General features: G+C 47.8%; 1 long non-coding RNA gene across 2 annotated transcripts in view; it reads left to right on the top strand.

Moving 5' to 3' along the window:
• The first annotated feature begins 4,173 nt into the window (after window positions 1-4,173).
• The window catches only part of LOC141570821 (uncharacterized), a 152,257-nt gene continuing 140,503 nt past the window's right edge, over window positions 4,174-15,927 (top strand). For both annotated transcript variants that reach the window (XR_012495276.2, XR_012495275.2), the window contains exon 1: window positions 4,174-4,508. This is a non-coding gene — a long non-coding RNA (uncharacterized LOC141570821). The remainder of the gene's footprint in view (window positions 4,509-15,927) is intronic.

Here is a 15,927-nt window from a genome sequence, read left to right as displayed (position 1 = left end):
AAAAAAAAATGTTCAGACTGCAGACACCTAAAGATGAGCAGAGAACAGAGAGGTCTCGAGGTCATTCTGCCTGTGAGTTTGAATCAGCCCGAAGACCCATTAAAATGTACTGTACTCTACACGATATTTTTAAATATTTTGAGCCAACATTTTAAAATCAAGAGATTTTTAAATAAGAATCCAGTTTTCTGGCATCTCTTGAAACATTGGGCTATTTTGCCAGGTAAGACTCATTCCCCTTGGCATCAGTTGTGGCATCAGTTGTGTGGATCTAAGTAGTGTCAGTTTAAGACGTGGCTTGTATTCTGTACCCTGCCTCAGGCCCCACCACTCCCTATAAGTCCTCAGGGTTGCTTGAACCTTTTTTTCCCTAATGGTAAAGAAATGTTTCTCTGCGCTCATATCTCTATCATGAATAAGAAAAACAAAAGTTCAAGAGGGCTGTTCTTTTCTTAAAAGCAATAATGAAAAGCCTATTTTTTCATAGAAGTGAAGAACACGCAAACGAAGGCCAGCCATGTTGAAGGAATTTAGCCCACTGGCCTCGCTCATGTACATTTCTGCTGGGCCCTGTGCCAGAGGAGTTTATGGAAAACACAGTAGCTTATATAACAGAAAGGCACTGCCTTAAGAGTAGTCATAATAGCTGAGGTTTTTAAGGGCTTATATGTGTCAGGTGTTACCTCACTTAACTTTTCCAACACCCCTTTGAGATAGGTACTCTTCTTTTCCCTGCCTCAGAGGAGGAAACAGACACAGAGAGGTTAACCAACATGCCCAAGGTCACACAGCTACTTGAGGGTGGAGACAAAATTTGAACACAGGTCTGCCTGACCCCAGAACCCATTCCCACTTCTGCTTCTGCACAAGTGCATGCTGTATCTCAACACCCAGAACAGTGCTTGTCACCTAACAGGCACTCAGTAAATAGCTTTGAATGTATGCACTGGACAGACAGCACCTGACCTCTCATGATCCAGGGCTATGTTTGCTGAACTTATTCCTCTGAGAAGCACCACATCTTGCTGGGGGCTCAGGTTGGGCCTTTTGCCAGATCTGGGCAGGATAAGAGGGACAGGTGGGGACAGGCCAGGCTGCTCTACAACTTTCTCTTCCAAGTCTGGCTCTTCCTCTACCCTTAAGTTTTTCCTCCTCCACCCACCTTCACCCTCCAGACCATGAGATGAGGCGGTTGGTGCATTGGAGAGTGAAGGAAAAAGCAAAAACAGTTGACAAAAATCAGATAGTGGAGGAATAGTTTTTTAAGCCACTGAGGCCCTGTGAGTGGCTGTCCTGGGTGTTTGTGCTCAGGGGCAGTGGGTCTGGGACAGTGGGCAGTGCTGATGTAACTGGCTCCCTGACTAGAGTGGGGGCTGCAGTGGAACACAGAGGTGAGGGGCTGATGACAGCTGTGGTTCTGTGGGGAAGCCCCATCTCAGTGCCCACCGGTCTTAGGTGCTTAAGCAGCAAGCCTGGAGGTAAGGATTTGAGTGCAAGTGGTTTATATGAGAGGTGACCCCAGGAAGCACCAATAGGAGAGTGGGGGCAAGTGAGTCAGAGAAAGGAAGTCAATAAAGAGTTTTTTTTTTTATCAAGTTAGTTATCCCCAGAGTTAGCTGGTCCTTGATCTTGCTGGACTGATCTAGGAGCCAGAAAAGGACATAATACTTCAGAGACAGCACGCTCAAGGGGAAAGGGAGCTGGCACAGTCGTATGCCAACGCCTGGGTCATGGGTGGGGGGCTGCTTGGCACTTCTGGCCTGCTGTGAGGGGGGGCAAGTGGGCTCTGGTGGCCAGAGAGGCAGATGCTGGCAATTGGCAGTTGGACAGGCACACACGGACGTGGTGAGGGTGAGGGAATGTGGGTGAAGCACCAACTGTCTCTGCAGCTCTCCCCGTGTCCATATAGTCCAGGCATCCTGTCTGGAGCCCAGGGTGCTTTGCAGAGGTGCTACACCTACCCCGTATCAATGGGCTTTTGCTATATAACAGACCTCCCCAGAACTTAGTGTTTTAAAGTAACAACCATTTATTCAGCTCCCAATTCGGTCTGCAGGCAATTTGGGCTAAGCTTAGCTGGGTTATTCTGATCTCAGCTGGGCTCACTTGTGCATCTGTGGCCAGCTGGCAGGTGGGCTGATCTAAGATGGCCTGGGCTGGGACAGCATGGTCTCTCATCCTCCAGCAAGCTAGCTGAAGCTTGTTCTCATGGAGGAAGCAGTTCTCTAAGAGAATTAGTGTAAACAGGCAAGGGCTCTGGAGGGCTAGGCTTGGAACTGGCACAACATCACTTCTATTGCATTCTGTTGGCCAAGCAAGTCACCAGGCCTGGTTGGATTCAAGGGGTGGGAAAATAGACTCTACCTCTTGGTAGGAGAAGCTGCAAAGTGATATTTAGGAGGATAGATACAGGAGGAGGAATGTCTGCAACCATGTTTACAAATAACCTACCGCATGTCCCACATCTGTAGTCATCTTGTGATCTCGTCGACAATAACATCCAGTGTTTGTTCTACTCTTGTAGACATAGTAGGGGTCAGAAGCTGTCTGGGTCAAGTGTGGAAACGTCTGTGTCCTACAATACCTCCTCACTGATGCTTTCTGATGTGTCTTTAAGAAAGCAGTTATTTCTAAGTGATACCGTAGAACATTAAGTATTTACTTGCCGAGGCAGTGGTTCTGTGTGGGGAGGGGGAGCAAAAAAGAGCTGAGTGGCTTTGGAGAATGTAATGCATGTTTTTTTTTTTCTTTATGGACAGTGTCTGAACCTTTCTCCGTGTTTAGGGAATTCCTACCTTCCTCATCCTGATGGGTGGCAGCAGAGCCTGCCACTTGAGCAGATGAAAGTGCCACGCATTCCTTTTCTCAGCCTCCCTTTGCAGCCAGGGCATGAGCCGCCGACCTGGGTTTTGCCTATTGGACCGGTCTGCCCCTGGACTCAGAATAGGAGCTAGTACGTGAAGAAGTGGGGATCAGTAAAGTCCCTCTGGACATAGTCTAAGTTCCTGGGACAGTGGTGGCTGTGGGACTAGCGGCTGAGTCCAGTGTCCAGGGGTCGTGTGCTGGTGGTGCTAGCCACGGCACCCAGTCCCTGTGGCAATGGTATTCTCTCGAGACAAGTCCTTTGGTGAGTTTTAGGGGAACTGCTTCTGGCTGCAGAGTCCCAAACTTGGTTCTCTAGGTCTCCCAGAGATTATACAAAGTACGCAGTATTCTTTTAATGAATTTTATTTGGCTTGAAACAGCCGACTTTATTTCTGTTGCTTGCAGCTAAGAACCTGAAGTTGTATAGTGGCGGGTGGAGGAGGGACGTGTACAGAAAGAAGGGAAGAGGTTGACAGAAAGGAAAAACTGGTTCTACCTCAGTATTTTGCCTGAAGCTGGCCCCACTGGGGATTGTAAAGAAAACTGGGTAATTGCTTATGAAAGCATGTGATAGTTTATTCGTTTTTCAAAAAACAGAATTTCAGAAGATAACAGACTTGCCCCTTTACGAAGCCGGTTGGAAAACCGGGGGATAACTGTCAGAGAGAGGGACAGACATGGAGACCCAGGGATATTGTGTGCTTCCGGTTTGGAGCCCTGGAGCAGAGAAGGGTCTGGGACACCTCTGTGGCAGGAGGGAGGTCACTGTGGAGACTCGAAGCACAGTTGTTGAAAAGACTGAGCACGAAATTCACTATTTTTCTCTGAAGAGTGGCTGGGGTTGGCCGGGGACATGTTGTAATAGTGAAGTTGAGTCAAGAACACGTAATTTGTATTTACTTTTTAAAAATCTCTGTAGTGGCTTAGGTAATAAGCATTTTTTTTTCCTTAATAGAAGGTATTATTTATAGAAAAAACATACGTGAGTGGATCACATAGGATGTTACTGCTTCCCTTGGTTTATCAACCCTTAAAGAAAGTTTACTTTTGAGCTTAAGGAAAACTGGCTGCTACTTCAAGTGTAGGTGGCATCACCAAGACGTATTAATTGCCCTCCCTCTGTAAAATGCAGAAGAAATACACGTAGAAAAAGCCAAGTCAAGAATTTCACAACAGTGTACAATATGGCCCTGCTGTTTACCTTGGGTGGGGTAGTGACTGTTCTTGTCAGACACGGGGTGGGGGGGACAGGTGCCCAGCCGTAGTCTGTTTCTTGGGCTGCCTGGGGCCACACCTCCACCCTTGGGTCACCCACCTCCCCACATCGTGCAGCTCATGTTCAAGTGCCTCTGGCATGTCCCTGGCCTTTTCTCCTTCACTGCTCTTGAGTTACCTGAGCTTGCCGCTAGAAACCCACTGCATTCTTTCAGCAACTTCAGGCTCAGAAGAGAGCAAATCCAGGTGTTCTCCCAAGGTCTGGGTCTACAGAGCCAGGCTGGACAGGGAGGAGAGACACCCCAGGCCAACCTGCTTTCAGAGGGAGGAGAAGATCCTCTGAAACTCAGGCACTAGAATTCTACGTGAAGAAAGGCTGCAAACCTCTGGCCCATCCTTGTTCCCTGGAGGTGTGGGTTTGCCGAAAGGTGAGGAATGCCTTCAATATTAAGACATCAAGTCTGCAGTGATTGTAGTGGGATCTCTCTTTCTAACCTAGGAAGCAGAAACATTCTTGCAGTATGGGACCAGTGGGGTGTGAACAAAGCATGCAGATTTCAAATGTTTATGAGTCAGGATAGATCTGTGTGAGTAGTCATCACCTGCAGTGCTCATGGTGCATCTTGGAAACCAAAGGGACCTTCTTCCTGGCTCTTGGTGCCACTGACTGAGGATCTTCAAATGGTCAACCAACCCATAGCCATTGTGAACATTTGTGTAGAAACTCTTCACCTTGAAGGGCTCTAATTTCATTTGCTCTTTATCACAGTCCCCATTTTACAGATGGAGAAACTGAGGCTCCTAGAAGTGAAATAAATGATTTGCCCAGGGTCATGGAGGTAATAAGGGGTGGAAACCAAGTCTTTTAATTCCAAATCTAATGCTCCTATCACAATACCCCACTATTAATCTGGAATTTGCTCAAATCTCACATTGAAATGATTTAGAGAGTTGAGAGTTGTCTTCCTACAAAATGTTATACACTTAAGGAATTTTTTCAGCCACATTTTTCATAGCATCAACGCTGTCATGGTTAATTTTATGTGTCAACTTGGCTGGGCTCAGGGATGCCCAGATAGCTCGTAAAACATTTATAGTAATGTTTATCTCTGGGTGTGTCTGTGAGGGTGTTTCCAGAAGAGATTAGCATTTGAATTGGTGAACTTTGTAAAGAAGATTGCCCTCACTAAATGCAGGTGGGCATCACCCAATTTGTTGAGGAGCTGAATAAAAAACAGAGGCTGAGGAAGGATGATTTGCTCTTTGTCTGAGCTGGAATGTCTTCTCCTGCTCTTTGACATTGATGCTTCCGGTTCTTAGACCTTCAGACTCAGGGAGGGATTTACACTATTGTCCTCCCAGTTCTTGGGCCTTTGGACCTGGACTGGGACCAGGACTGACACCATCGGCTCCCCAGCTTCTCAGGCCTTCAGGCTTAGACTGAACTGTACCGCTAGCTATCCTGGGCTTCATGCTTGCAGGCAGCAGATTATGGGACTTCTCAGCCTCCATAATCGTGTAAGCCAATCCCTCATGATAAATGTATTTCTGCATATCTCCCTATATCCTACTGGTTCTATTTCTCTGTGTTAGTCAGAATCTTGACTAATACAAATCCCAATTCCCCTCCCTACACCATCAACCAGTGAAACCTTCTTACTGCCTCCAGCCTACATAGCCCTCTCCTACTTCTGACAGGATATGGCCAGTATCTCAGCACTCTTCCCTCCCCGCCAGCACCAACTTTGGGTGGTTGGCTCACAGTGGGGTGTCAGGGAGCTTGAGAAACCGAAGGTCAACAGGCCCATCTTCTCCATGCGTCAATTTTACTGGAAAAGATTTTGCGGGAGAATAATACTGTAATATCTATCTGTCTACTATGTAGGAGAAAGTATACTTTGAAAACTGGTGGTTTTTTTATCTTTTAAATCAATGCAAAGAAATTCTTGCTTGTAGCAACTGTTTCCAGGCAGTCCGGAATCTTCTACAGATGGCTCAGTCCCTGAGCAGGGTATGTTATTTGTTGAAATACAACCTTCATTATCTGAAAGGCTCACTGGGTATCTCCCATATGCCCCAGGACAATGTACTGAGATGTTGTTTTTCTTGTGTATTGTTAGATAACTTTTCTTGTCTATCCTGTTAGGTTACACTCTCCTTGAAGCTCTTGTGGTAATAACAGCAAGTACCTACTACGTGCCAGGAGTAGGATTGGGACTAGGGTGAGGCAAGTAATAAAAATTTAAGGCAGCACCCTGTTGCCAACCTTACACTGCACGACCCTGAGAGAGAGAGAGAGTGCCTCATTGAATTCTGGACCTTAGGCTTCCGGCTTGCCTCACCTCACTCTTACCCTGGCTAGATTCATCAAATGCATTTTCTCAGAATCCTCACAACAGCCTCATTTTATAGATGGGGATAATCTGAACTGCACGGGGGGTCAGAAACGTGCCCAAGGTCCCACAGCTGGTTCCGCACACTGGCTTTATCTCTTTTGGTGTTACAACAACGCTGAGAAGTAATTCGTCATGCATAGTATTGGTTCAGGAGAGCTGAGTGTTAACTTTCCAGGGATTTTGTGAGTCCGTTGTCAAACACAGCCATTATTAAATAGTAAATTATACAAACTTATAGTTAATTAAATAAATTATATTAGAAGCCCATGTACTAAATACCCCCAACTCTTCACTTCCTAATTCTGATTCTGGGAGCTCCCAGATCAAGTGTCACAAAGCATGAAGCCCTTTTAAACTTCAGATGGTGGGTTCCAAAGCTCACCTCACCCCAAACAGGCAGGGGGCAGAATCCAGACCCTGCACACAAACCCTCCTGTGGTCCTATCCAAGGGCAAGGCAGAGGCAGCTGCTGCTCTGGAGCAAAAACCCCTTCTCTGTAGGGCGGGAAGAGGCCGCACCTCCCTGCGCCAGCCGGAAGCCACTTCTTCCGGTCATTCTCCAGGGCGGATACATTGTAGGACTCAGCCACAGAGTTTGCAAGGAAGAAAAACTGCCGCTTCCCATGTTCCCAACTCAGGTGATGGAAAGCTCCAGGCTTGAGCTCCCTGAGACCTCTCCCGGGTACCATAAGAAACAGGCTCCGCTGTGGTGACACACCTCCATAGCCCAGAGGCTCAGAAGGGTTTGACAACAAGGATATTGCTTTGAGGCCGAGGAGACAGTGGGCTTGCAAGAGAGAGCTTGGCTTTGGACACCAGATGAGCCTGGGTTTGAATCTCGCCTCTCCTCTACAAGCTGGGTATCCTTGGTTAAGTTCTCTGAGCCTCAGTTTTTCCATCTGTAAAATGGGGGAGCATCTACCTTATGGAGTCACGGTTTGAAAATTAAAGAAATGGTAAGTGAATGAATACCCATAGCATTTGTATGCCAGGCATTGTGCTAGGCTAGGCAGGGAAGATTCCAATGGGGGTGGACTAGAGTCTAGGACTCTGCAGAGGCAGAGAAACAAACCAAGAAAGAAGGTGATGTGGATGTAGTGCTGTGGTAGCAGTGTGGGGAAGAGCAGGGAACATAGGAGGCTCCTAACTTGCTCTGCACTGGCATTTACTGAACAAGTAATTGCTGAGACCTACTATGTGCCTGTGAGTATTAGGGGGGGGATGCAGCTATGAATACAATTCAGTCCTTTTCTCTCAGAAATAACACTACTAGGCAGACAAGTTAAATGACAATACAAGCAATAAAAGCCTTAAAGACTAAGGTACAAGAAACCATAGGGCGAGGAACATGGCACTTGATCACTGGATCACTTGAGGGACAGAGAGCAGGGGAGACCTGTAGGTGAGGGGCTTCTGGAAAGGCCTGAGATCTTCATCTTATTTCAGCAAGGTGGAGGACAGAAGAGAGCCTCCCCCATTTGCTTTCTGTTGCCCCAGCTCTTCTTCCTCCAGCCCCTGCAGCTGGGGTGCGTCTGGCTCCACTGCAGGGCCCACGACCGAATCACCACCAGACCTGTCTCCATGGGACCCTGAAGGCAAACTATGGCCCTCATTTGCCAGAATGTCCCCACTCACGTCTACCAGGTGTACTGGGGACAAGCCAGGAGAGGGAGCCCAGCTCAGGAAACAAAGCTGGTGCTTAAATCCTTTTTGGGGTGGGGGTTTGTTTGGATAGGAACTGGCCCTGTGTCACGCACCTATCCCCATCCCATCCTGCCTCTGGCTCCTCTGAACAGATTCCATCTTACCGTGTTTCCCCGAAAATAAGACCTAGCTGGACCATCAGCTCTAATGCGTCTTTTGGAGCAAAAATTAATATAAGACCCGGTCTATATAATATAATATAACATAATGTAATGTAATATAATATAATATAATACAATATAAGACTGGGTCTTATATAAATTTTTGCTGCAAAAGATGCATTAGAGCTGATGGTCTGGCTAGGTCTTATTTTCGGGGAAACACGGTAGTTGAGTCAGGTTGAACTTCCTGGGCTGAAGAAATAGTTTCAGGAAGAGTTTGGAGATAGTGTGAGGCTGGCAGGTCAGAAAAGGAGCCTCCCTTCCTGTCCCCCCACCCCCAACTCCCCAGGCGCAGCCTCTGTAAGGCCCAGCTGGCAGGGTCATCTTGCTTTCTCGGAGGTGTGGGGTGTGTTCCTGTTGCTCCCCTGCCTTTCCTTGTGTGAAGTGAGTTTCTCTTAAAGCACATTTTCTGCTGTGACAGTGTGTTGGTATTTGGGGACACAGCCTCTTGGCAGGTGTGCCCTATGCTTTACCAAGGGGCCCCTTTTCTTCCTACCCAGTGACAATAAACCCATAGTAAGCAATAAAAAGGATAGCATGATGATATCCCACTTAACGATGTTCCATGCCCACGTGGCATTAAAAAGGGATCTGTTTTTTACATTAGGGGTGTAAAACAGCAGATGAAATGCCAAGTTCGCTTAATAGTGTGGGGTGAGGTGCTCCCCAGCACAGCCCCTGTCTCTGCCATGGTGACACCTGTATCCACAGGAGCATTATTTCGTGGCCCTGCAGAGCCTACCCTCATATGGGGGGGTGTTTTCCCCATGTGCATTTTCATGTTACGGATCACATGACTCTCGGAGAAAGCAAAGCATTTTGGAAGACATAGGCTGACCACCTCTCTGCTCCTTATGCTGGGGACGGGAAGGGAAGCAGTAAGGACTGGTGATGAGAAGTGCGGGCTCAGAAGCTAGAAAGCCTGGGGTTCAATCCTGACTTGGCTCCTTGCATAAATTTGGGGAAGGCACTTGACCTCTTTGAACCTTACTTAATATCCTCATCTGTGAAATGCAAGTAATAAAAGTGAATGTCCTCGTGCAGAAGTTACTTGGATTAAGTGAGGTCGTGTGGTAGTTAGAGATGCATGCAAGGGCTTCTGGGCCACTTCTTGCGGTGTGACTGGTAAAATCACCAAAACTCCTGAGGTTTGCTCCTGCCTGTGGTGGGGGTTACAGGCTCGAGCCAGTTGTCACGAGTTGGGGGAGCATCAAATGTGATCTCTGCATGACGAGGAGCACTCGTTAAGTGCTAGTAACCATTGGTTTTGGTGGTGGGAGCTGGCTGGAGTGCGGGGAATGGGGACAGGACAGGAAGGTGCTATCCTTTCCCACCAGGCTCTTTCTGTGTTTCTCTCAAGAAGCCCAGTCCTGAGGTGATGAGCAACCCCCTTGCGGCCAGGCCGGTGCTACTCCCTCCATGGTCCCGTCCTCCCCGGGGACCCTCCCTGCTCCTTTGCCTGTATCAGCCAGGGCATCCGTCCCACTGGGTGGGTTCATGCCCGCCAGCCGCGACAGAACCACACTCGTTTCTCTGCCTCTTTAGTTTGGAAGCTTAAACTCCCTGGCTCTGGGACCACCTCCTCCCACAACCTTGCTATGTTTTCATTCCTAACCATCCTTGCCAACCCGGAGCACTCGGATTCTCTTGTCTCCAGCAGAACCCCACATACCTCCCACCCCCTTGTTCGTATGAGGGTTCATTAAGTGTCTGTCACCCACAGAAACCAGAGGCTGATATCAGATGATTGGCCGGGGCTGTTCGCTCAGCCCTTTTCTGAAAGGCACATCTGGGCTGGTTTTCTCGGCTCTCAGCAACATCAGCGCTCCTCCACTGCCCGTCTTCTCGGCCACTAAGGGTGATTACACTGCGGCTGGTGACCAGCTGTGCTCCATCTCCTGGGGACAAGCAGGGAGCTGAGGCCACAGTGGACAGCCATGTCTGAGAGGGGCCAGAGGGAAAACAGCCCGTCAGATTGTTGGGCTGCTGTGAAGCCTCCAGCCCTGGAGGTCTTTCACAAACAGGATAGAGTTTCATCTCTCTGGAATGTGTTAGGGCAGCAAGGCCTACCCGTCCTCTCTGCCCAGATGAAATTCATCTTCCATGAAGGACTAGCCTCCACTTCCGAGCCTTACAGAACTCCATGAAGTACACAGAACACCGAGCACCACTCATGGCTTCGACTGCCTTGAACGAGTGATTTCTCCAGTTATGTGTTTCTTTAACTCCCTTGGAGGCGAGGACCATGTCCCATTGATACCTGTACCTCACTTACCACAGTGCCGGATACTTATTATCTCCTGAGGCCTGATAGCAGTTAGGTGGCTGCCATTAACAGGAGAGCAAAGCTTGAGAAGCTGGGTCACAGGACTGGTAGGTTCTGAAGAAGCCGTTAAAGGCCTGGAATTTGGGGTGCTGCTTAAGGAAGGTAACTCCACAGTGGGGCAGGGCAGTGGGACTCAGAGCTGGGAACAACGAGAACATAGCAGCCTGAGGAGAAAGGGCTGTGGTAGAAAGAAAAGGAAGATGATTGACTTGCTTCAGACTTTTGTTGAGAAACATCCCTGGAGTCTCCTACATAGCTTCTCTCTTTGTGTCAGTGTGGGGTTTGGACCAGGTAGGCCTCTGCTGACCTCTAGCTCGATGGGAGGAGGTACAGGGGAAGCATGAATGAAATGTGGCTTCAGGGGGTCAAATATATGGTGATGGAAGGAAAACTGACGCTGGGTGGTGAGCACACAATGTGATATATATAGATGATGTATTACAGAATTGTACACTTGAAACCTATGTAAGTTTTACTACCCATTGTCACCCCAATAGATTTTATTAAAAAAACACACGTGGCTTCAGAAGAGGCGGGGACTCTGAAAAGTGAGCACCCTGGCCAGCAGGGGCATGGGGAGACGAGGCACTCAAAATGCCAGACCACAGGGCTCAGTACAAGTCTGGGGACGTCACCAGGTTCTGTGTCCTTAGGAAGAAACTGAGTCCTGGGGTTGAAAGAGAGTAATAATAATAATAATTTTAATTATAACAGCCATGATAATACTTTACATTTGTGTGGTGTTTCATAGTTTACAAAAGGCTTTTACATCTATTAGTTCATGAACTGGGAGAGGATTGAGGAATTTCATTTGCCTCCGCCCCATATACTCCTGGGAGGGCCTTAACCCTGACCCCGCCCTCTGTCCTTGTTTCTGGGACTGAAGACTTGTACTGGGTTGTGCAGTCATATGCAACCTGGCAGCAGGGTGACAGGAGGGGATAAGGCTCAGGAATAGTTACCTCTCCCAGCAGCCCCTCCTACCCACTCTTAATCTCTCCCTCTTCTTTCCCCAGAGACATGCCCCTACACCTGCCTTACCTGGATTTCCTCTTCCTGTGTCTCCCACAAGAGAGGAGCTCTGGGCTCGGAGAGGGAACAAAACTCCTGGTACCTTGTTGACATCACAACAGCCCGTTCCTTTCCTCACCTGTCCTACAGACTAGGTCCACCCATGGCTTTCCATCTTGTTCTGCCAATGGCTCTGTGGGTCGCCAGCCATGTGAGGCAAAGGTCAGTCAGTACTTATCTCCCACACTGACTCAGGTCTTAGCCTCCTTCCTGCCAAATGGCACAGATGGCAGCCCCAATCCTGGCCTGGATAAATGCTCCAATATTTCCCCATAAGCACACCAATCTTTTCAACTTGAGAATTCTAGCTTTGGAAACACTAGCCAACACCTGCAGCCTGACCTGGAGTGGCTAGGGAAGGAACAGAGTCAAAAGAAAGGTGTGCAGAAGCCCCAAAGACAAACATTTTTGACAAGAAAACTGGGGCATGCACTGAAAAGCAAGAATGGTTGGCCATAGGGTAAAACTGCTTCTCGTGTAAAGATGAGATGAAGTTGGGCCAACATGAAACACTGAACTTAGAGCGTAGGATGAGGAAAAGTCAATTGGGCACAGATGTACAGGTAACGTCTGGCTACATATAAGGCACAAATAAATTTGATGTATATGACTATGAGCTAACAAAATTGACACATGAGGAAATGGATATTTTTCATATAACTAATGGACTCACCTAGAATTTTCAGGTTAGGATAGATAAGTGTGAATTAGATGTTCCACCTATTAAAAAACTTGACATGACAACCCATATCTACCAGACATTGTCCTTTAAGAGTCAACAAAAGAAGGTATGGGGAGCTGTGAGTGTAACAATCAAGCCCAATAAAAAGTCTTATGGGAAGGCCTGTGCTGTACCAGAAGAGTGGTAAAGGGTCCATGCACTCTACAGAGAATTTAATGTCATCTACTGAAGTTGGCTGATCATTTTTCTCAGTGAGCATCAGTGGGGAAATAGAAAAAAAGAAACACCCAACATGTAGTCAATTTTGCTGGGACATATCTAGTGTGCAAAAATGAAGTCAGTGGTTATACTGTGGTAACTACCACAAAATCTTGGTGGCTCATGTTAACAAAGGTTATTTGTCATTTTACCACATGTCTGTTGTGTTAGCTATAGGTCTGTTGAATGGTTTTCACACCTGAGCTGATGGAGGGACATTGGGACTTTTTGGTTTGGGACACTGATGGCTTCATAGCAGAAGGAAAAGAGACAAACATGATAAATCACTCACTGATCCTTAAAACTCTGGAAGGGATACCTGACACTTCTACTCACATTTCATTGGCCAAAGCAAGTCATATGGCCAAGCCTAACCTCCACCACCACCCCCCAGGAGAGGGAAGTAAAAGCCTCCTCTACTGAACAATAATAAAGCCTACCACACAAAGGTCCCTAAAGTTAGTTCTGCTTTAGGCCATACTCGGGTCCAGCTGCACTCATTCTTGTGAGTTGTAGGCACCTCAGAACCCAGTTGTGGACAACCGTCTTGGGATGGAGTTATAAACCAGTAACTAGAATAAAAGCTCTACGATGGACGAGTCTGGGTCTATTGTGTTCACTGGTGTGTCCCCAAAGCCAAGAACAGGCCCTTCAACATACATTTGTTGCTGAATGAATTATAAATGGGTTTAAGATGCAATTTGACCCTTCTTGCCTCAGCCAAGGAGTATCTGTGTCCCACACTCTGATATCTTTGGGTGTAGAGATGGACACACTCAGAGAACCCATAGCTCTCGCATGGAACCCAATGAGTTGGGACTTCACTTTCTGCTTTGGGCTACTGTGTTTTTCGCCTGTTTTGGTCTAACTCAGGAGTCAGCAAACATTTTCTGTAAAGGGCAGATATTAAATATTTTAGGCCTTACAGGTTGTATTATATGGTCTCTGTCACAACTATTCAAGTCTGTTGTAATGTGAAAGCAGCCATAGCAAATATGTAAACATTCCGAGTGTGGCTATGTTCCAATAAAACTTTATTTGCAAAGACAGGCAGAGGGCCAGACTTAGCTGGTGGGTTGTAGTTGCCTACCCCTAGTCTAGCCAGCCACAATGCTGGCTTTTCAAGCTCTTGCTTTCTCCAGTGTTCCTTTCAGGACCGTTTTAGGGTCATACATTTATCAATCTCATCTGCATAAAATTAAGTGCCACAATATCGTTGTTTTGAGTCCTCCTGTCATCTGCTTTGAGTGTTTAGGGCTTGAGTTTATCTTCATCCAGGGAGCATGTCCATCTCCAAACATCCCTGACCCAGCCAGGTTTTGGATCTCACTCTGCTGTTGTAAATCTCAGGTGCTTCACTCAGTCGGTGCCCTTACCTGTCTCGCTTTTGGGGCATGAATTCAGTGTGCTGTTTGACCTTTTCTACGGGACCCCTGGACCATTGTGGGGGAAGACAAGGGACTGTGGTTGAGTGAGTGGGGGAGGAGCTCACATCTCCCCTCACAATTCAGTTGGTCTGAGAAGTATAGAATCTATTTACTTAGGGCTGTGGCTCAGATATTTTCATTTCATGGAACCTGATGCCTCAGACTCACAGATTTTTTTCAGGCTGGAATGCCTCTGGTGTAATATGACAGTCTGGAGAGTATTAGCCAGCCACCCCCTCTTTCTGGGTCAGTACCAGACTTATGTAATTAGAAGTCCAAAGAGGAGACAGGCAGACAGTCAGACTCACCCCAGCCAGCAACCTTCCCCCGCAGCCCTCTAGCTGGTTGTACTGAATTTTAGAGCAGGAAGAGACCTTGCACCTAATGAACTCTTGTCCATCTGATTCCAACTGGATATTTGAACATCACGCAGAGCCAAAAACAACCCTCTTTTCCGTGGTGTCAAAGCCAGAGCTCAGGACCCCATGGGCACTCCACATTCTGCAACTAACTTCCAGACTGCTGCCCACCACCCGTCCCCATCTCCCCCAACAAGATAAACACATCTGCAACCCCATCCTGAGGGATCTGGGAGGGAAGGAAGGAGGGAGGAGGGAGCCTCCCCAGTGCAGACAATCTGAGACTCGGCCTTGACTTGGACTGTGAAGATAGGCCTGCCTCCCCTCTCCATCTGGCGGGGAGCAAAGACCCCAGGGAGCTCAAGCCACGTGGGAGGAAAAGTTGGCCAGGGGAAAAAAGATAAAGGAGAAAAGGGGAGGAGTCTAACCATCTCCCATCTCCTAGCTGTGGGTCCAGCCAAGTGGCTAAGCTGGAGAAGGAGAACTGATAACAGATAAGGGTGCTTGCTTTCCTGTGGCCTTGTTTACACAAACTTGGGTTCTTGCTGTTGTTCCTTGTGGGTGGGGGTGGAGGAGCTATGTGGGTGGAGGACAATGTGGGGTTCCTGAACTGAGGCTTGCTTTCAGCTGGCCAAGGCCTGGGTGGCTTATAGATCTCCCCATTACCGCCCCTGCCCCCAGACTTCCTGAAAGAAGCCAGCTAGGCAATGGCTTGAGCTGAAATACAAGACTTTCCACACTTGGAGTGGGATCTGTCACCCAAAAAGCAGTGGACGTGGCACCTCTGCCTCTTACCTGGCCTCCTGGGTCTCTGGGCACCTGGGAAAAGATTTCCAGCCACATCAGAGGCTTATGGTAACATGCTTAATTAAGCTAACTCAAGAATCCCTTGCCTTGCTTTTTCTCCACTAAATTCCTCAGCCTCCCTGAAAGATACTGAGTCTGAACTGTACTATATTTGAGGAGCTGAAAGGATTGAGGAGCAATTGCTATGCGCCAGGTGCTGTGTTAGGAAATAGGCATAGAGTAATGAACAAAATAGACGCAGTCCATGCTCTCATGGAGATGAAAAGCAATTAAGTGATTATGTGAATCATGGGCCAAGACAGGATGTGCTATGGAAGCATATGGCAGGGACCTGACCTTCCTAATTGTTGGGAAAGGCTTTCTGAAGGGTGTGCACAATTGTCTAGACAATTGAGAGAGGGGCGGAGGACGAGCATCGCAGGCAGAGGAAATACTGCAGATGAAAGCACCGAGGAAGCAAAAGGACGTGGGGTGTTCAGGAGGAAAAAGAAAATAGTGGTGTTTCATGAGACCCAGAGGGGAAAAAGCAGTAGTGAGAGATGGGGCTGCAGAGGCAGGCAGGGGCTGGATCGTGGGGGTCAGATAGAAGGAAGAAGGGGGACCTAGAGGGAGAAAAAGAATGGGAGCGATGGTGGGCTCCCTTAGTTGGGAAGGGAA

Source organism: Rhinolophus sinicus, chromosome 3 (genome assembly GCF_057876585.1).
Source record: "Rhinolophus sinicus isolate RSI-liver-muscle chromosome 3, RSI-T2T, whole genome shotgun sequence".
Taxonomy (NCBI): Eukaryota; Metazoa; Chordata; class Mammalia; order Chiroptera; family Rhinolophidae; genus Rhinolophus; species Rhinolophus sinicus.
This window is presented reverse-complemented; position numbering and strand designations above follow the sequence as displayed.